At 40.3% G+C, this 22,638-nt stretch overlaps 1 long non-coding RNA gene across 1 annotated transcript in view; it reads right to left on the bottom strand.

The window, feature by feature from the left end:
- LOC126473572 (uncharacterized) overlaps window positions 1–22,035 on the bottom strand; it is a 117,452-nt gene extending 95,417 nt beyond the window's left edge. Inside the window, exon 1 of the long non-coding RNA XR_007586505.1 lies at window positions 21,914–22,035. This is a non-coding gene — a long non-coding RNA (uncharacterized LOC126473572). The remainder of the gene's footprint in view (window positions 1–21,913) is intronic.
- Window positions 22,036–22,638: the final 603 nt, after the last annotated feature.

The raw sequence follows: 22,638 nt of genomic DNA, 5'->3' as shown, positions 1-22,638 counted from the left end.
TCATGTGTGACCGTTTCTTCTACTGCTTCCCCTACAAATGCATTTCACCTCTCCATAACTATTAGATTTTCATGTCCTTTTACGTACAGTATTACATTTTCAATACCCTCATATAACTTACTTTATCTATCCATCTTGAGCTTGTGACGTCGGCATGTATACCTATACTATCGTGTCGGTGTTGGTTTACTGTCAAATCTGATCAGAACAACTCTATCGCTGTAACTGTTCACGGTAATACACTCTCTGCCCTACCTTCCTATTCATAGCGAATCGTACTCCCGTTATACCATTTTCTGCTGTTGTTAATATTACCCTATACTCACCCAATCAAAAATCCTTGTCTTCTTTCCATTTCACTTCACTGACCCCTACTATATCTAAATTGAGCCTTTGCATTTCCCTTTTCAGAGTTTCTAGCTTCCCTACCACATTGAACCTCCTGACATTCCACGCCCCGTCTTGTAGAACGTCATCCTTTCGTTGATTTCTTCTTGACAAAAAGTCTGTAGCACCCGATGTAATAGTCGAACATGAGAGAAGAATCGGAAAGCAGTCTGTTTTGAGTTCTAGACACCCCGTGGCCACCATGACAATGAAACGAAGATGGAAAAATCTTTGGCCAACGCGCTGAGACAACTGAAATTCGACATCTAGATTAGGTACAGATCACTATTGAAGAGTGATCATTCAGGTAACAGCATGCACTCGGGACCTGTTTTTCTTACTTGAAGACCATCAGATCTACGTTTCCAACACTCGTAAAAATTTAGTAAATATATTACAGAACGTCTGTCCTTGTAGCAGCCTGGACCAGTGACTTTTTCTTGTTGATCTGTCTAGTAAAAAGGCCACGTTCAAGGTGATCATACAAACATTCTCTCCTTTCCTCGGACAGTTTTTACTGATGATGTCTTCATACTAAGAAACAATGAGCTAGAATTCATCATTGATCGAAATTTTGTTAGGCAGCCTTTATGAAGACTAGTTTGAACAAGCATTTTCTACTTTCCCACTCTAGCTCTGATTGCTTGTTAGGACTGAGGTTTTTTCCTTTGAGATGTATAGGAACTATGGGGATATTGTAACACAAGCACCGAGAAATCATACTGGTGGCATGAAATAATATTTGGGGCATCTAATTTCATGCCGGTTTCTGAATGATTGAACTCTCTGCATCGACTGCTGAACTGGTGACGGCATAAAGTATTTATGTACTTTTACACTAATCTGCTGTATCTGGTTATTTCATACAGACCCTATAATGCAGTCTCACAAGGAATTATTTTTGTTGCAAGTAAACTGAAAATTATAGTGTATACGTTATTAGGCCACCCACAGTTCTATACTTCTTTCTTAATGCTCTTGTTAAGAAGCAGAAAAAAATATCTGACAGTGATATGACAACTTGAAACTAATCAATGGCGTAGATTTCGTAAGTTTGGATGATTTACAGTTCTGGTTGTAATGTAGTACTGCCTACTATTCTGACACTTGACTTGCATCCTGAATCAAATATTAAAAGAAAAGGCATCTGTTACCTAATGTCTTATCCTTTACTTTATTCTCATTCTCCAACGTTACCCCATTACTCAGAAACTACAAGTATTACTTTCAATATTGAGATTGTAATTAATGATGGTAATAATAATGATAAAAATAATAGTTTTGAGGTGGTCCTTACGAAATATAGCAAAGGAACTAAATTTACTCTTTGACGAAATCTGGAAAAGAGAAAAAATACCAGAGGAATGGAAAGTTGCCTTGACACATCTACTACACGAAAAAGATAATAAACAGGATGTAAACAGGATGTAAGCAACCACAGAGGAATCTGTTTACTAACAGTAGCGTATCAAGTATTTTACACGATTTTATTAAGCAGTATAGAAACAACACTAGACACTCATTTTGGTGAATATCAATGTGGTTTTAGGCAAGGAAAGTCATTCTCAGATTAAATGTTTAATCTCAGGTCAGTATTTCGCCACAGATTACTTAATTCAAAGGACATTGTACTTACGTTTTTGGATTTCAACAATGCTTTTGATTCTGTTAACAGAGAAACTATAGACAAAATAACTCGAAAATTTGGGGTAAAGTCTAAATTGTCAAACATAATCCGTGAAAAACTTGTATGTACAGCCTGCAAAATAAAATTTATAGGAGGAATTTCACACCCTTTCAGAATAAAAACTGGTATCCGACAAGATGATGGCCTATTCACAATTGGTTTTACTAGTGTATTAGAGAGATAAATGAGAATTTGGAACGAAAAACTTATTGAACTCAAAATCTCGCCTAAAAGGGTAGGAAGAGGAAGCAAAACGATCGAAATCAATTGTCTTCCATTTGCAGATGGTTTTTCTATACTTTCCGAAAATGTGGCATCTGCTATAGCACAATTAAATCTCCTGGAAGAAATAGCCAGCAGAACTGGCTTAAGAATTTCAGCAGAAAAACAAAATTTTAAACAAATATTAAGTATGCTCCAGAATTACTGAAAACAGATATAGGCCAAATAGGGAGAGTAAAAAAAATTGAATATCTAGGGGAAATAACCAAAGGAAATGCTTTGGAAAAATCTGAAATGGAGGAAAGGTTATATAAAATGGGAAGAGCATATGGTAGCACCAAAGACCTGTACATTGAAAAGTGCATATCCAAAAATGCAAAAATAAGACATTAAAACACAGTAGTGAAGAGAGAACGCCTATATGCAAGCGAATTTCTGGTATTAAACTAAAATTTAGGTAAGTTAAAAGTACTAGAAAGGTGAATGATAAAGAAAATGTTAGAACCACAAAACACATCAGAAGTTCGGAAATTACTTAGTAATGCTGAAGTATACCAAAATGTAGAAAATGCTTTAAACGTAAAGAGAAAAAGAAGACTCATATTTTTTGGACAATTCTTTCTAATGCAAGATTATAAGATTTTCAAATATTTGTGGGGTAAGAAGTCCACAACAAGCTGGGTCAACGAAGTAAAAAAGAACTTAGAAACAACATAGAAATGGAAGATAAAACAATAGAGAAGCCATTGGGGAAAAATTATTGAAAATGGAATGATTTCATGAAAGGGTAGCTAAGACTGGTTCAAAATGGTCTGAAGACAGAAAGGAGAAATATTGTGAACAGATGAAAGACTACTAGAAGAAAAGGAAAGAACAAAGAATGAACTGAAATTGGAACGTGGTCGTCAGATGCCCTATTCACAGCAAAAAAAAAAAAAAAAAAAAAAAAAAAAAAAAAAAAAAAAAAATCTTGTTCTTCACTATCGTTAGTAAATACCCCAGCGTGTAGTAAAGACAGCGATACGTGCGTTACCTGATCAAAAGTATCTGAACAATCCTATGTAATGCAGAACAGACCACTAGATGGTACAAGGGGCGTACATGCCAGTATAAAAGGCGACGGGGAGTACTGTGTTGCCCATACAGTAGCAGTACCAGCAGAATGGGTCAGTCAGGAGAGCTGCTGACTGCAAAAGTGGACTAGTCATTCGATATCACCTGAGTAGCAAATGCATCAAGGGCATTTAAACGCTTGTGGAGGTACCCAAGCTGGTGACGTGACTGCGAAGTGGTAACGCGAAGGAAGAACCACAACTAAACCAAGAAACGACAGACGTCATACACTGACTGAACGTCGAGCATTTCGCGGAGTGGTTGCAAAAACCGCTTGAAATCAACACACGGTAACACTCGTGAGTTCCAGAGTGCCACCAGTAGTCCAACTAGCACAACAACTGTTAGTAAGGAGCTAACCAAAATGGGGTACAGTGTCGAGCTGCTGCTCATAAGCGAAATATTGTTGTGTTCAGCATTAATCGAGGCTTCAGATGGAATAAAGAGAGATGCCACTGGTCATCGGATGACTGGAAACCAGTGGTTTGTTGTGATGAATCACGCTATACCCTGTGGCAGTGCGATCAAGGGCTTTGTGTCTGTCGAGCACCAGGAGAACGTCACCTGCCATAACGTCTAGTACCACCAGGGAAGGATAGAGGATCTGGTGGTTTTCGTGGTTACGATACGATCACCTTATTGCGCTTACGAAAAGGGTAAATACGAAAGGCTGTGAGCATATTTTACATCATTATGTTTTGCCTAGAGCAGATGACGGTTTGGACACGATCAGCGTTTCTGTGATCCATCTCATAAAGCAGCATCTGCGAGACGGTGGTTTGTGGACAGTCTCATTGCTGAAATGGGTTTGACTGCTATGAGTCCCGCCCTGAACCCAATGGACCACCTTTGGGATGTGTTAGAATGCCGAACTCTCTCCAGGCCGCAGCGTGCAAAATCACTGCCTGCTGTGGTTTCTGGTCTTCCAGAAGAATGGGCTGCCATTCCTCCACAGACATTCAAACACCTCATTGTCCCGAGGAGCGTTCAAGACGAAGGGTAAACACACCCCACGTCAATGTCCAAAAAGGCCTCTGAACGTCTAACGTTACCGACTGACCGCTGTGTCATCTTCGGCCGGTAGACGTAACTGGATGCGGATGTGTAGGGGCCTGTGGTCACCACACCGCACTCCCGACCGTTGTCAGTTATGGTGATCGAAGCAGCTACTTCTCAGTCAAGTAGTTCCTCAGTTGGCCTCACAAGGGCTGAGTGCATCCCCCTTACTAACAGCGTTCGGCAGACCTGAACGGTCACCCATTCAACTGCTAGCCACGTCCGACAGCGATCTGATGGGAACCGGTTTTATCACTGCGACAAGGTAGTTGGCAATGTACGGTAATACGTGTCAGAATATTTTTGGTGAGATAGTGTATACGGTTTAGTACTATGCAGAATGACTAGAGTAAAGCATTGTAGAATCACTTAAGTTTCGATGCCTACGCTTCATGAAGCTGACATGACAATACCAAACAATGTAATCTCCGTTGTATTTCTCTGTCAAGTTCATACGTTACACTCATTTTCTCTTCGTGCTCTGTCTGCAGTTCAACAACATTTATTTATATAACTCCAGTTTTATGGTAATAACATAATCTACTTGTATTTTTATGTTTCACTGTACTTCTCTGCACTGAAGACGTTCCGAGTGTTCCCTCAAATTTAGTGTACAATTCCTTTGCTGTATGTAGCACAATTTAGGTCTCATTCAGAAGACAAGCAGAATTTCCACTAGTTTCGTAACATACTTCCCGCATCAGCATAATAACACGTACAACACCATAGTAACCAACACGCCATCAAGAAGCAGATCACATATTTCTTTCTGAAAATGACTGATATGCAGAGGCACAAATATAAATCGGGTTCATGATGGTGGAGGAACTGTTATAACTTCTTCCTAAAGCTGTCAGATACTGACACACATCAAAAATGCAAAAAATATTACATCATTCTGTAAGTATCTATCAGTGGCTTTTTTAAAGCAGCTTATAACCTTATAGCTTGTCAGAAAACTTTATAAGTCCAACTATAACTCAGAATTCAGTTATGTCAACATTTAACTTCTTCATATCGAAACCAGTTTGCACTCTTATAGGACTTATTTCATAACTGTTCAAGTGAGCTTATTCTGAGACCTGCTTGAACGCCAACATTTATATGTCCAGTTTTTAGGACGGCAGACAGCGAATAGAGGCGAAGAAATCACTATGATAGACGAAATAATTACGATTGAAATAGATACATACTTACCATTTCTTTTCGTAATTCATCCAAAGTTTCTTCACTTACAGTCACAGCAAAAGTATGCACTGCAATTCATCTCCTCCTGCATTTATCTGATATTATTAATTTTGCCATAAACACTTTTATGTCCTTTCGGTTCCCCTCTGTTGAGGTAGTGCAGCGCTGCAGTATTGTTGGATTACCTCCCTATGAAGAACACACAGTGAAAACCTTTCTTTTGGGAATCACTTTCCTATACGAGCTCAGGTATTCTCTTCAGCTGTAAGTTAGTGCGAACGCTACGAAATTGATTTATTTTGACCCAGACTAATGATTTAAGTAGACAGATTTTTCCTTTTTAAAGGGAGAAGTACACTTGTGGAGTTTGAAGACCCATTACCATTGTGTCTCATTAGCCGCATTACTGACCTCAGTCGAATTCTTATTGCCAGTGATAATGATAAGTAATTCTAGTCCAGAGTATATTACCATAAACTGCCATTCGTTATTCACTGTGTCATCTTCCATATGCAATAAAATGAAGCAGCATTCTACTTGTGAGAATTTTATGAGCTGCTTGTCATTTTCCAAAATCTACTGCGTAATCCAGTACTCATCTAAGTAACGACAAATAAAGAAATTCATTTCGACAGAAGTATACTCAGTATTCTAATCTGTTTAGCGCTGGAGTATAATTATATGGGAGTCAATCACGTCATCTGAGTATGAAGGCTCTTTGCCACTGCTCCTCAGGGAGACGTTATTTTGAAATCTTTGTTGATACCTCAAAATGAAAGCGTACCAGTACCTAAGTTATTGTAAATTCACAAAAAAATCAAGTGATTGTATGTGTTTTAAATTAATCGTCATTGGCTATAGAGAAGGAAGACGATACACAGTTTTCACACTATAACTTTTGTCGTGCTGATGCATTATGTTTTCCCCTTCATTTTTCAGTTTCAAGAAATGCTTCTTTAGGAGCGATTCATATCGCCATCAAAGGTGCATTATTGCTGAATTTAATATTTATTGTGAATTTTGGTATCTTAATTTTCCAGGTACAACACATGGTCTTGACCTCGATATTGAACACTTTATGTCTTTGGGTTCAGCTGCGTCGCTCATCTAAGTTCAGTAACAGGGAATTCAGGAGTACGACTTTCTTGATAATCAGAGGGACCTATTAGCCAATCACCTAATATCTCGCTACTTTGTATTATTTACCCATTTTCTGACAAATATTATATTCAGTGATATTTAAGATGGCAACTAAAACGGACAAGAGATAAACTGTTAGCTAATAACCAGCATGTTATCACGGTTTTGCAAGCATAGTATTTCCACTTCATCACGTCTTTTTAACAGCGGGTCTCAGCAGAAACAGTCACTGGCCAGGCGGTGGCTGGAATGAGTTTAGGCCTAAAATCGGTGCCCCGTCCCGTGGCGTTGGTGACGAGCTCTTGGGGGGCGTTAAACTGCATAATATTGTCCTGATTATTGTCTCTCAACAAACACTTAACAATGAAAATAATTAACTAGGAGAGAAGCTTCCTTAAATAGTTATAGTTTATTATCCCCCGGAATGTATATTTTCTTTACACAAATCAAATTATCCACTTCTGATACACTAAATAGCGACATTTTTCAATATAAGGTAATAGCGTGATCATGATTGAAAAATGTTATAGAATGGCGCATGAATTCATTTGATTCGAGTACAGTAGACAGACAACTACCTATATCGCGCCGCGTACATGTTACATACAACTGTTTTGTGGCATCTTTTTGATTCATAATGGAATGAAACATGTTTATTGTCACTCATGCTACACTCTTCATGTGGTAAGCAATGACTCATAGAAAAAAAACTGAATATAGCTGTTACTAGTTTTCAGTAAAAAAAGGAGATGAATGTTGAAGGTCCATTGTCATCACATAGCATTTATGGACACTACTATTGGCTTTTTTGATTCTTTATTCTTCATTCGATGGAAATACTCCTCGGAGTTCTCGATTTTTGACCATTTTTAAACTTGGTCTGTCAGTGAAAAATAAAACTTATGTCCACGCACCCACGCATCTCAAGGGTATCCACATGGAGATCCAATAACAGAAATTACAGCTAAAGAATACCATTTGCGACACAAAAATTTATTATTGGCTTCCTCAGGGGACATCGCATGACCTGCTCACGGCAGACGGTGTATGCAACTAATCATGGAAAGAAAATTTCAAGCATTAATGTAAAGAAAGTTTCTCTGAATGCCAGCGGAGAAAGTAAAGAAGTTAGTGTAATCAAATGACAAGGTACGTGTCGTGGTTGAACGGAGAATAAATACTGGGTGTCCTAGAATCATGTAAATGCTTTTTGAAACCGAATATCTATTTAATTAAAGTAGATACAAAAGTTTTTGGTGTGGTATACGTTTAGTTGTAACTTAAGATGGTACATAAACCAAATTACCATCTTCAGCGCATTGTATCGTCAGCAGGTACTTAGAACAGAGTAACAAACCGGTTGTATTGTTTCTAATGAAATAGCAGTGCAGGCTTGGGCAATTTGTCCTCTTGGATCATCCCGTGTTTGTGATTTTGCTTCATACGCTGTTTCCTTGACAATACCCTAGAGATAAAGTATAAAATCTAAAGGGGTTAAATCTTGTGACTGAGCTGGATACTGCACAAGCGCTTCCTCTTCGTCCAACCCATATCGAAGGAGATGTGCGACTATGAAATTCCCTCACATCAAGCTGAAAGTAACATGGCGCCCCATTCTGTTGAAAGTAATAATTTTCATTGTCAAATATAGCGTTAAGACCTGGAGATATATTGTGCAGCGTTTCTAGGTTCGAGTCACCTGCGACAGTGTCTTCAAAGAAGTTCGGCCCGAGTAACTCTCTGCACGACAGACCACACCAGATTGATAATCCAGGAAAATTAATACTCCATTTTCATTCTTCAGTTACGAGTGAGTTTACTTAGCCCCGAACACGCAATTATAGTAGTTCATAATTCGTCAAATTTGAAGGTCGTTTCACTTGGCCAATTTGGAAACGTTCATCTTCTTCACATATGTTGATGAACCACTCAAGAAATTCAGTTCGGCTATCGGCATCATCCTTGTTCAGTTTCTAAATATAAGGCTCCCACCTCTAAGCCCATACAGTTCTGTGAACAGTGATTTTGTTGTCTCTCTGCGACTGTGTGTGCGCCTGAATTCTGCCATCAACACTTTCGTAGTCTGTTGAACGTCTCTACCCTCCAATATATCTATTCTTTCACCGACTTCAGGCTTCTCTCATATATCTGTAATTATTTACTGTGAATGTGGTGGTGCTTCAAATTCAACTCTACAACAACTTTGAAACTCACTCACGTTCTGTTTTTCCAGTAACACTTTAGCACCCACTTCCGTTCTTCAAATGATAACGTCATGTTCATTTCCACCCTGCAACAAATGGAAGCGTTGTTAAATTTTCTACTGACTTCTGAATTATTACCCACAAAAAATAATCTGCTTTATTTAAAGAGAGATTCAGTTTCAAAACATGAATACGTTATTCTGAAATACCCTGTATTTAACAAGTTAAATGAAAAGGTCTAGACTTATTCTAGTGTCTCCACAAACACAAGGGCCAAAAGTAGAAAACTTAATAGACAGTTCTCACGTCGTTACATGTCACACTGGTGTACATGATTCGCTGCAAAGTTAGTAAGTATCACGATACATAATAATAGAAGAATTCACTGTGTACTCCCTAATCTTTGTGAACAGATGTGAAGACAATCTTGTAATGCTTCCATAACATTAATATTCAGAAACAAGTTTTCTTTCCTGTTTTCATTAACCCTGAGGGATCGCTTGTAAATCATGAAAGTTTTCTTGTTCCGTATCCTGACGCAGGTTCAAATGTCTCCTGCGAGCTACTCTATTTTCATACTTCGTTGGCATGTCTGGTGCTGACTCACTGGTATTGCAAAGAATGTTCAGTTTTATATGGCTGAAACTTAAATGCTCCACTGAAACCCAAATTTTTAAAGCGGTTAGTATGACGTTCAGCTGGCAAGTTGAGCATGAATTGGTCACAAGTGCTTACAATCCTGACGTATACGATAGCTGTCATCGTAACTGGTCACATCTGTGAAAAATGAGTTTTCAGCTCTTCATCAGTAGCCTTAACATCGTCAATAAGGAGATATGAGGACAAACTTATTGTTGTAGTGTATTAATAATTCTGCAGTAAAGGAAGTAGCAGAGTTCGAATAGTGTGATCAATATGTAACATGTGCACTGTGCGACATCGAAAACGTCAGTGGTCGAAATATTTTGACAACTACTTCGTTTTAATAGCTGGGAATTCACATCCAGAGTCAGGTAGCCATCTAGAACTTTTAGAAGCCATTGCTGTCACACAGTTATGTCACATTCATATACAGTAAATACGTAAGAAGAACACGGACACACATTAGTATCATGAAGACTACTGGACCATCTTTAGTGCTGTATTTATATATATTGAAAAAGTTGTGGGTAACACCATTTCACTAAACGAGAAGAAAATATCGCGGAGATATGGAGATATAGATCGAGTATCTTATTACGAGCTTCTTGAAATGTTTTTAGAGAGCCAATAACAAGCAAATAGATGCTTACAGGTATAGTGACAAACCGACAACTTAATCAGTACTGAAAGCAAAGTCTTAAAACTAATTATCTACATATTAGTAGAAGAACTAGTAGAAGTCTAGGGGAAGATCATTTTGGCTTCGGGAGAAATTCAGTAAAATAACTGAAGATGTCCGAGTAAAGTAGATACAGATTGGTACTGGCAACGGCGAGAAAAGGTTTTTGGGAACGAGAAATTCACTAGCGCCTAATGTAAATTTAAATATTAGAAAGCCTTTTTTGGAATTATTTCCTGGCGTATGAACTTGTATGGAAGTGAAGCGAGGATTATAGCAGCTTTTGAAATGTGGTTTCATATGAGAACGCTGAAGATGAGGTGGGTAGATCGAATAACTGATGAAAGGGTACTACATCGAATGGATAGGAAAAAGCTGCCTGGTACAACTTGCCTAAGGAAGGAATAGTTTGGCAGAACACATACTAAGGCATAAACGAATAGCTAATTTGGTAATGAAGGTAACTATGGCGGTTGGGGGAGGTGGGTAAAAATTGAAGGATGAGACCAAGGGATAAATACGATAAGGATGGATTTAGGCAGCATTGTTTTCGCAGATATGAAGAACCTTGCACATGACAGACTAACGTAGAGCACCGTATCAAACCAGTCTGCAGAATGAAGACAGTTATAAAAGAGAAGTGAAATATGTCATGGAACAATTCTTATACATCTGCAGTTTGGCTCCAGAAGGGCCCATAAGGCGATAATTCAAGATATTCGTTAACCTCTGAGACAGTGATAAGGCTAAATGACAAGTTGGAGGATTAAATACCTTCTTTGAATCATGAAAACATAAAATTCTTTTGGATCTTGGTAAATCGTGCTACGATCTGAGGTATTACGGTACAAAAGGAACAGCTACTCGGTTGATCCTTGCAAATCTAGGAGCGTTGTTCGGGGCTGGTGGTTATTAGAATTCGTAGTGAATAACAACGAACTGCTGCATTTACTCAGAATTACTTTACAATTGCAGCTGGATAACACGTCTTCAGTCATTGAAAAGAGGGGTGTCGCCTGCTCTGCTGTCTCTATTTTCAGTAAAATCCCAAGAGATATGAAAAATATGAATGATAAATACAATTTTTAGTGTAAGTTGACTTGCCTGCTTGTGGTACACCCATTTGAAATTCCATACAAAGCTTTCCAGCAGTTTGCTGGGTTTCAGGAAGCTGTATTACTTATATGTACATGTCGTACTTTTGGGATTTATGTTTTTTTCTTTCTGTAAAATCAGATTGTCTTGGACTACACATGTAATGATTTGCCCAACGTCATGAGTAGGGTTTCAGAGTCACAAAGAAACCGAGAAAAATTTTTCGCAGTATAGTCCCTTAAGCAGTTAGACCTACTACCTAAGATTTTCGTGTTACACGATTGTTATTCATAATTTTAATTCAGAAGATGTGAAGAGCTCGTGTGCCAAAATTATTCGAAACGACTTGCTACGTTCACTACCACTGAACGATTCGTTACAGCGCTTCTGTCAAGGGAATCGCTATTTCCAGCTCCCATGATTAAAACAAAGTCATGTAGACCGTCAAAAAATCCGTGTCTAATTTTCGTTCAGTCTGTTGTACCTACTGTGAATACAGAAGGAACTACTGAATTACAAATAATAACAAAAATAATATTAACATAATAACAATTGTTAAAGATAATATGTGGGAAGGAACGCCGGTGTCGCTGTTTCAGTTAATGGTCGCTGTCTTATGGAACCTTTCAGAAAGTGATCCAAGAATTCAGGACCAAGTTAAGAGTGTAGGTGGAGAATTAGACAACATTAAGACGGTAGAGATTCAAAATAACCAAAATAGCATTTGTTGATGGAATGGCGATACTAAGAGACGACACAGAAAGTGCTAGGTTACAGGCAAAAGTGTTTCATGGTATCGTTGAAATCACAGAGCAACAAATTTACTGTGAAAATTTGTAATGATTTAAGAAACAAAATGTCGACAGTGACAGTGGCATGACCATAAATACTAATTACGAAACAACTGAAGAGAGCATCTGTTTAAGTATCTAGGGTAATAAATAACAACAATCGGGTACCAGTGATAGAATCATGGGAATACGTACAAAACATAGGAACAGTCTCCTAATTTTTCCAAACAGCTTGCGCTTGTCACTAACCCATGGTTTTTGAATGCAGAAATCTAGATTGCACAAAACAGTTAACATCTTCCACATATTTGAGTCAGCGGAATTGTTAAATCAAGTTTCGTGAAGAGAGTTGTTAGTTATAGTTCACAAAACTGCTTGTGTGTCCACAACAAGTGTGTTGCCAAATAATTCCCTTAAATCGTCCAGAATATCCTTCAGACCAGTCGTGAGCAGTTGTGGACAGGCGAAATGGCACATGTACGCTACTGGCCATTAAAATTACTATACCAAGAAGAAATGCAGATTATAAACGAGTATTCATTGGACAAATATATTATACTAGAACTGACATGTGATTACATTTCCACGCAATTTGGGTCCATAGATCCTAAGAAACCAGTACCCAGAACAACCACCTCTGGCGGTAATAACGGCCTTCATACGCCTGGGCACTGAGTCAAACAGAGCTTGAATGGCGTGTACAGGTACAGCTGCCCATGCACGATACCACAGTTCATCAAGAGTAGCGACTGGCGTACTGTGACGAGCCAGTTGCCCGGCCACCATTGACCAGACGTTTTCAGTTGGTGAGAGATCTGGACAATGTGCTGGCCAGGGCAGCAGTCGAACATTTTTTGTATCCAGAAAGGTCCGTACAGGACCTGCAATATGCGGTCGTGCATTATCCTGCTGCGATGTAGGGTTTCGCAGGGATCGAATGAAGGGTAGAGCCACGGGTCGTAACACATCTGAAATGTAACGTCCACTGTTCAAAGTGCCGTCAATGCGAACAGGAGGTGACCGAGACGTGTAACCAATGGCACCCCATACCATCACGCCGGGTGATACGCCAGTATGGCGATCACGAATACACGCTTCCAATGTGCGTTCACCGCGATGTCGCCAAACACGGATGCCACCATCATATTGCTGTAAACAGAACCTGCATTCATCCTAAAAGTAACGTTGTGTCATTCCTGCACCCAGGTTCGTCGTTGAGTACACCATCGCAGGCGCTACTGTCTGTGATGCAGCGTCAAGGGTAACCGCAGCTATGGTCTCCGAGCTGATAGTCCATGCTGTTCCAAACGTCGTCGAACTGTTCGTGCAGATGGTTGTTGTCTTGAAAACGTCCCCACCTGTTGACGCAGGGATCGAGACGTGGCTGCACGATCCGTTACAGCCATGCGGATAAGATGCCTGTCATCTCGACTGCTAGTGATACGAGGCCGTTGGGATCCAGCACGGCGTTCCGTACTACCCTCCTGAACCCAGCGATTCCATATTCTGCTAACAGTCATTGGATCTGGACCAAAGCGAGCAGAAATGACGCGATATGATAAACCGCAATCGCGATAGGCTACAATCCGACCTTTATCTAAGTCGGAAACGTGATAGTACGCATTTCTCCTCCTTACACGAGGCATTCTCACCAGGCAACGCTGGTCAACTGCTGTTTGTGTATGAGAAATCGGTTGGAAACTTTCGTCATGTCAGCACGTTGTAGGTGTCGCCACCGGCGCCAACCTTGTGTGAATGCTCTGAAAAGCTAATCATTTGCATATCACAGTTTAATATTTTTTTTGTGGAATCTTAAATTTAAAAACCTCTCTCACACCGGCCTGATATAGCTTCACTGATCAGGATAGTAAAAACAGGCGTATGTTAAGGGAATTTTCATTCACAAAGCAGGCTTATCACATTCACACAGTTCAATACTGTTCTATCCTGATTAAATTGAGCTTAACTTAAATTCCATAAGGCAGTGAAGCAATTTCGAAGTCTTGGTGCGACGAAAATTGTCAGTCGATCTCCTGGAAACATTTGTAATAATTATTAACTTTCGGTGATCACATGGGGAAGACCGGAGATCTGCTGGTAAGACCGTGTTAGCCTATTTATTTGAAGTAACTGGATACCTTGAGCATACAAAACGGCAGGTTCGTCCAGTGTAAATCAGACGTTCCCCATTGATCCCGTGCAACACAGCGTAGTAAGCAGACACTGTCAATAATAATCAGTTAAATAATACGCGAACACACTTACTTTAGTTTAGTTCATGTAGTAAATTCCTTCTCATACAGAATCTCATCAAGATGGCGCCTAGCTCAGCAATACATACATATACATCCTCCTTCTTTCACGACTCATCGGCAAGAAGTCCTTCATTCTTTTCATAAGAGAAAACATAGATAGCAGAGAAGCTATTCCATGGAGTAAATGGACGCTACAAGGAATAATTGGGCTTGAAACTACTTTGCATTGATAATCGGTAAGATAAGAAGAGATATTTCGAGATATGTACTGAGTTATATAATTTATATATTTTCTGAAAATACCGCGTAGAGACCGCTGCAAGAGACATTACAACAGCATATTCTTGCTGTCGGTTAAATTTCGCGTCCGTAGCGCGTCACCTTCGTGGTGTAGCAATTTTAATGGCCAGTAGTGTACATTCACGAAAATTCCATCGTGTTTGGGAATATGAAGGAAATGGATGGCTACAAATGGTGTCCAAGTAGCTGGACATAATCATTTCTAGTGAGTGATAGATTCAGTTTGTCCATAGGTCGCAGTCTACTCTATGTAAGCACAGTCAACACCATTATAGAGCAGCTCGTATAGTGCCTTGTTGATAACTTGGGTCCATAGCTTAGTGCGGACTGCGCCGGCTCTAAACCTACCATCAGCTCTTACCAACTGAAATCGGGACTCATCTGACTGGGCTACGGTTATCCAGCCGTCTAGGGCCCAACCGATACGGTGACGAGCCCAGCAGAGGCGTAGCAGGCGATGTCGTGCTGTTAGCAAAGGCACTCGAGTCGGTCGTCTGCTGTCACAGCCCATTAACGCCTAACTTCTTCCCACTGTCCTAACGGATACTGTCATCGTACGTCCCATATTGATTTCTGCGGCTATTTCAGGGAGTGTTGCTTGTCTGTTAGCACTCACAATTCTACGCAAACGCCGCTGCTCTCGGTCGCTAAGTGAAGGCCGTCGGCCGCTGAGTTGTCCACGGTGTGAGGTAAAGCCTGAAATTTGGTATTCTCGGCACACTCTTTGACGCTATGGATCTCAGAATATCGAAATCCCTAACGATTTCCGAAATGGAACGTCTCATACGTCTAGCTCCAACTACTATTCCGCGTCGGTCCGGAACCACTCGCCTGCTACAGTCGCAGGTTCGAATCCTGCCTCAGGCATGAATGTGATGTCCTTATAGTAGTTAGGTTTATGTAGTTCTAAGACTAGGGGACTGCTGACCTCAGATATTAAGTCCGATAGTGCTTAGAGCCATTTGACCCATTTGAACCATTCCGCGTCCAAAGTCTGTAAATTCTCGCCGTGCGGCCGTAATCACTTCGGAAACCTTTTCACGTGAATCACCTGAGTACAAACGTCAGCTTCCGCCAATGCACTGCCTTTATAGCCTGTATACGCGATGCTACCGCCATCTATCAGACTCCTATCCCACGTCTTATGTCACTTCAGCGTATAATGACCATACCAAATAAAAATATTACCTAAAATGACAACGTCGTTGGAAACATGTCTTCATTTAAGCGGTACTGCGTAATAAATGATCTCATTTCTCTGAAGACACATGACTATTCTGAAAACTCTTCGAAAATACAAATTATTTCTAAACGTAGTTCACTCTTCACACATGCCAAAAACACGTAGGGGGATACAATAATGAGGGAAACTTTGTATGTTAGCTCCACGGTACCGTTAAACGGGAACATTAGAATGTAAAAGATGTTGGCATATTTCACTTGGTTTGAGCATTTGCTGCGTTACAGGAAAAGAGCTCCACCAACCGGGAAACTCCGATTCTTCCGAGAGTGATCTATGAACCAATTATATGGTATCATCTTAAGAAATGATGACAAACTTCTTGGTAACTTTTTCTTTAAATGTCTCAGATGATACTGTCGAGTTACAACTGAATTAGAACTGCATGTTTTATTCCTTTTCTGAAATGTATTAGACCTTGGCGCTTTTCCTCTGCAAAGATAGTTTGTATGTCTCTTCTTAGTTCTTCCTGAGTGTTTTCTACGTTTCATCTTGTACGATAATCTCAATTTGGTAAGACGCATTTAGTTTAAGTGGTACTTCCAGCAGTTGGCGTGTTTAATTATTCATTATTCTACATTTCTGTTCTTTTTACCTCCATTTTGTGTGTCTTATGTTCTGCACTCGAATCTCATCCGCTCTCACGAAGAAACGTTGACAGAGCTATGACTTGGAAAAATTTTATTCTTTTTTTTTTCAGTAAAATCTTACTGTTTTGTATTATTGTGCCCTAATAATTTTTATATTTATTTCGTAGGTCAAGTTGGCAGCCCAAACGACTAGGGGGTAATACAGGTTGTAAAATCATGTCTGTTTAGAGATGGAGTTTTGCCAGACCAAGCTATCACTTTAATCTTAATTTCAAAGACCTTTAAGAACTTGTCTAAGAAATTATCTACTTTCCGATAAAGCGGTTATGCAAACTGAAGGTCCAGATACCTCATATTCTGATAAATTTTGAAACGTATTCAGCAGCATAATTTTATGTAATTCTTAAAAAGATAGTAAAACGATGCAAATTATTTAGGCCCTAAAATTTTACTTTAAAAACTGCCATTTGACGCTGGTAGCTCCTTCTTTTTGCTCATTTGCTGATATGCAGTACGACGAGCGAAAACATCGTGCAGGCCGTGTATTTGCTTTGTGAAGATGTGTCTCGATAGTTCGAAAACAATCACCCAGTTTCCGTAAATATTTTGTGCATAAATACAATACGTACAATAATTGGTCTTCCAAACTGATTGAGGCTTATTATTATGGTGGCTTTTTCAGTTATTGCTTTGTGAGCTGATTAGGGAATAGTTTGTTCCTCATTTTTCGTTTCGCATCGATGAGGTAAAAATTCACACTTAATTAATGATTAGATTTTTCAAATGTCTCCATCAGCTTCGTCGAAATGAAAACAAACATCGAAGTCTGACGTCCGCAGCGTGTTGAGATAACCGTCTTTCCAGCGAATGTAGTTCCCAGCAGAATTTGGCCGGAGCTGGCGTCCTCGTTCCGCAGCCGGCGGCATCGCTGCCCGGCTACGTTGCCTAGCAACCAGCGCCTTTGGCAGACGCCAGCGCCACCACCTCTGGCGGACACTCCGGTACCTCTGGCTACGACGCTAAAACTACTGCTGGCGCCTGAGTGACACCTTACATCGAATCCTGTTGCCTTACTACCGCAGGACCTTACAGCGTAATTGCCATTGTAATGGATGTGGATAGGAGATACTTGCAAGTGTCGCAGACAACGCTCAAAATCAGGCACGATTATTGTCCAATGAAGCAGCAAGGCTTGTTTGTAGTCGTTAGCGAAATGACTGCCTCGCTGTTCGGCAGTATGGTATGATAACTGTATAACTGTGATGTCCACCGGAACAATGCGAACAATGGACCACAGACAGTAAAAAAGAACGTGGTTTAAATCCCCAACCCGCTCCGAAAAAGTGTCCGTGGCTATGATATGAGATTGTAATTTAAATATATATATGTACGTATGATGTGAATGATCACAGTAAAATTTTCGAAGAAGCAACTGTGAACTTGTGAATGGTTCGTTAAGTAGCAAGGATAACGTCTCTAAACAGCAGTGTTTCTTGCAATTATTGTTTCTTGCATTTCTTTCTATATTTATAACATACATTTTCAAGTGTAAAAGTTATTTGTCTTGTCGACTTTAACAACTTAACCATCTGAAAAGAAATGTGATTTACAACAAACCCGCGTTAGAGATGCATCCTCGCTGTATTTGTTGTTGCGAGTCACATTTCCTAACATTATTTAGCTGTTATTGCCAGGTAGGCTTTCGTTGCTCTCGATGGTCTCACTGAAGTGATTAGTAGAAGCGCTGCAAGGTTTACTTTAACGATATTTCAGTGCTATAGGCTTCAAAATAGCCCAGTTCGTAGGTACAATAGTTGTTATGAGAAACATCCTAATGAGTTTGGCAGCAGGATAACTTTCACGTTTACTTACATTCACCTGTTCTGTAAATTGAGTTAATCCTTTATATTCCACAAATCTTTTCTCCGCTAGTGATCAGGATACCTCTTTGAAGATATGCAGTATCAGAACCAAAGAGGGGTCAGAACAAACTGAAATGTTACAAAAAAAATTCATAATCTTTGTGTCACTGAAAGCAGCATTCATGCTTGCACGCTTTATATTATGGTATTGTCTGTTATTACAATTACAACTATTTAGCAGCTCCCATATTTAAATGGCTTCATATCGACGTAATTTATAACATACACAAGCTGCCTTTCTGTGGACTAGCAGCTAACAGAAACATCTTCTTTTACGTACTTAGTTTACAAGTAGCTGTTACCTCTTTAAGAGATGTCAGATAATAATTACTGGAGAAGGAAAGACTTGTTTCTTACGTTTCCTTTTTGTCTGGTGGTGGCTACATGCACTTCACTCATGCAACATGATATCTTAAGGCTGTTATATGAATGAGGAGGATGCCACTTTCGGTGTAGATCCAAACTTTTGTGCAACTGTTAAAGCAGGAGAAGGTACCTAATACGGTAACTCGATTCACACCATGCACTGTAGTATTATGAACAAAGTGCTCGTGTGTGTGTGTGTGTGTGTGTGTGTGTGTGTGTGTGTGTGTGTGTGTGTGTGTGTGTATGTGTATGTATATGTGTCTGTTTATGTGTCTGTGTTCGGAGAATTTCTTCTTTAACGAAGTATTTCACTCCTTTTGGTCTGTTGGCGTCACATGTAACAGCAGCCAATCGATGAGAAACAGGAGAGATCTGAATTAGATGTAATCACTGGCGCCTCTGTCAGCGCAGGTTTCTATTGATTCGTCTCACCACATGACACAAGTTAACAACTAAAACGACAATATTTTATGCGATTTTCATACTCTTTCGGAACACGCAGAGCGCGAAACTACAGCATTTAACTAATAAAACGTGCTTCAAAACTGCACTCCTTAGAGTTCTTTCTATTAAAACAAGCATAGCATGTTCTGTTGACATGTGGAATTACGCGTGTCAAAAAGTTCGACAACTTGCTGGTGCAGACTGATAGAGTAAAGTACGGTAGGGGACGAACATAGTGTTCCCTGTTCCTAACGACAGGTAATACCTGACCTTCAGAAACTGACACATGCAAATCGAATACTGAACACTTCGGAAATTATGTAAACAGTATGGAAGCTCTGCTGTTTCACTAAAATCTGCAAATTTAGCCCACTGATCCCTGTAACGTAAATGTACAGCTGCTATTAATTATTTAGAATGCATGAGAAAGTAAGCTTTCATGGGGAGGAATTAGGAAGACATAAAGGCGAATGCATTGACCACACTTATAATACGTGCAGTGCAGTAAGAAGCAATAGAGCGCAATGAGATTGTTTAAGAAAATAGGAAAGCCCTGTAATTTAGATCATTATTAGTATATCAAATAATTAAAACCAATACAAAACGCCAATCGTAGGAATGTTTTTGTATACTATTTTCTTACACGTAACATGTTTGTACAAGCAACTACGATAACAAAAACCACCGACATTAACAAACTTTACAAAAAACTCAAGCAGAACACTGTAATAACAGTCCACAGCCACATGGAAAACGTGCACCCATTCCATTAAAAACGGAAGAGGCAGCAGAGCTAATGTACAACTGTTGCTGCTGTCTGAACGAAATTCAGCTGACTTCCTTTACAGATGTGGTGCTTTCGGCCAGTACTACCTACTCTTAAAGATTCTCACATACTGTGACGCAGACTTTAATAACCTCTTAAACAGCACTTGCACAACCACGAACACTGAAGCAACATTCCCTCCTCCACCGCCCACCAATTAATTTTGTTTTTATAGAATAGTTACATTATTATAAAAAGTTAGAAAAGAAATATTTAAGAATTGCATGTTTCATATTTTATGGAATTATTCATTCAAGAGGAAAAAATTATAAACTCGCAAGTCATTCTCGAAACGTGGAAAACCGAAGCCTTTTTCGATTGAAAGCGATAGAATTACTACAGGCATCTGTTTGTGATCAGTGAGGCACAACTGTGTGAAAATAATTTTCGATTGTTCACTTCAAAACTCGAAGAGTTAGAATAGTGATGCGAGTTGACATCCAACTGGCACCCCCCTTCCCTCGCCTCCTCCTCTCACACATGCAAGCCATTTCTTGATAAACAAACACGTGTAGAAACACTTTCGAAAGTTATGGAACTCATCTGATAGGAATTTTCCCATTCCAGATATAAGAATAAAGTACAGGTGTATTGTCCTTTAGTTGGGTATTGCAGCTGGATAACTGTTTTGGTAATTTTCCTCTACACCATAAATTGTGCAATAACGATTTTACTCATTATGGTTTATGTTATGAGCTCTGCAGCTGTTGACTGAAGCGGAAAAACATTCAATTCTGCATCAGTCTCGAAGTTTTTACGTAATCCATTCTTATCATCAAACTGTTTCAAGTAGCAAGCAGCGGCGATTTGTTGCCTCAGCATGTAAGTTGTCCATGGGGTTAGGCCGCGACTTACAATGTCTAGACGAGCAGTATGTCTACTGCATTCTGAATTCGCATATTTCATATGCATGTCATTGCACATCAAACACACAATGCTGTGATTACATTTTTCGCAAGAAAACATTTGCGACCCAGTACATTACAACATTGCTTGATTGAGGTACAGTGAGAATAGTACTCCATTTTCGGCTTCAGAATAACCTCACGGCCACCTCACATATTGCTCCAAGGAATAGCACATGATGATGAATATTTACCTGTCGAAATGGGTGAAGTGAAAGCTTTGTGACTGATACCAAATCATATGATGTTTATCAAGAAATAGCACATGGTCATGAATGTTTACCTGTTGAAATGGATGAAGTGAAAACTTTGTGACTGATACGAAATTATATGGTTTGTATCATAATATATATAAGTAAGAAAGTTATTACTCCTGTGTAACTTACTCAGCCATTCTGTGATAAACAAGCAAGTGATTAAGAGGTGGTACAAAGAGGGATTATGAAATCGAAGTAGATAAATAGATTATACATATAACCATCCCCCCTCTCCTCTCTCCTGCCAAGCTATTTCATAATAAACACGCAAACAATAATGTTGCAAATTTTGAACACTGTAGAACTAATTTGACATGAGTTTTTCCACTGTAAAGGTAGGATCTTAAGGAGAAATTCCCGTTTTTCTTCTGTTTGATATAACATTTTGCTAAAAATTTCGATAACTTCCCCTCGAGCATGAGCCACGGGACAAATGTTGTTTTTTTCTACCCATCAATCCATTTTTAACAAACAAATTGCTGATTTAAAGAGTGGTAAAAGTCATAGAAATGAATCTGAAGAAGAATGTGACGACTGAAAGAGAAGTAGGATAGCTGAGGTGTAAACAAATAGGCGTGCATCGCGAGATACCGACGGTACTCACCGCCGTCGTCTGAGCCGAGCGCGGCGACGCCGAGGCACAGGTGACGCTGTTGTTGCGGCTGAGAGTGCGCGTCGGCGGCAACAGAGCGCGCGGCACAGCACGGCGGCCAGAGGCCACGGGAGGCGCAGCGGTGCGCGGCTCACGCCTAGCGCGACGCGTGCCGCGGGACGGACTAACCGCCAGGCGCGGCGCGGCCGCGCGGCGCGGCACTGAATAGCGGCGCTCGCACTCAATGGGAGCCGCCTGCCATTGGCCGGCGCCGCCGCTGACGTCAGAGCATTGATTGTCATATCCGCCCCTCCCCTCCCTGCCCCGCGCTCTGACGCCTCTCCGCTCTCCCGCCCCCATCTCGCCTCCCCTCCCCCTCCCACCCCCGCCTGCAGTCGGTGTGCGGTGCGGCGCGCCGCGGCGGGGTGGAATGACTTCCAGCGTAGGGGTGGCGGGGGTAAAAACAGAGAGAGAGGGAGAAGGGGAAATGAGATAGAAAGAGAGAGAGAGAAGCGCCGATCGACAGAGTAGAAAGGTGAGACAGACGTGGAACGAGACAGCAATAGAGGGGGAGGAAGGCAGATAGGGAGACTGAGAGAGACAAAGAAAACTGAGCAATAGAGAGATGAGAGGCTGTGAGAGAGAGGCCCCGGAAAGACGGCGAAACTACAAGAGAGAGGCGTGTGTGCGGGGACTACCGGAAAGGTGCTGTTGCTCCTTCTTTCGTCTCCGAGAGA

The sequence above is a fragment of the Schistocerca serialis genome, chromosome 4 (assembly GCF_023864345.2).
Source record: "Schistocerca serialis cubense isolate TAMUIC-IGC-003099 chromosome 4, iqSchSeri2.2, whole genome shotgun sequence".
NCBI classification, from domain to species: Eukaryota; Metazoa; Arthropoda; class Insecta; order Orthoptera; family Acrididae; genus Schistocerca; species Schistocerca serialis.
Note: the sequence above shows the minus strand (reverse complement) of the source record. Positions and strands in the feature narration are given on the sequence as shown.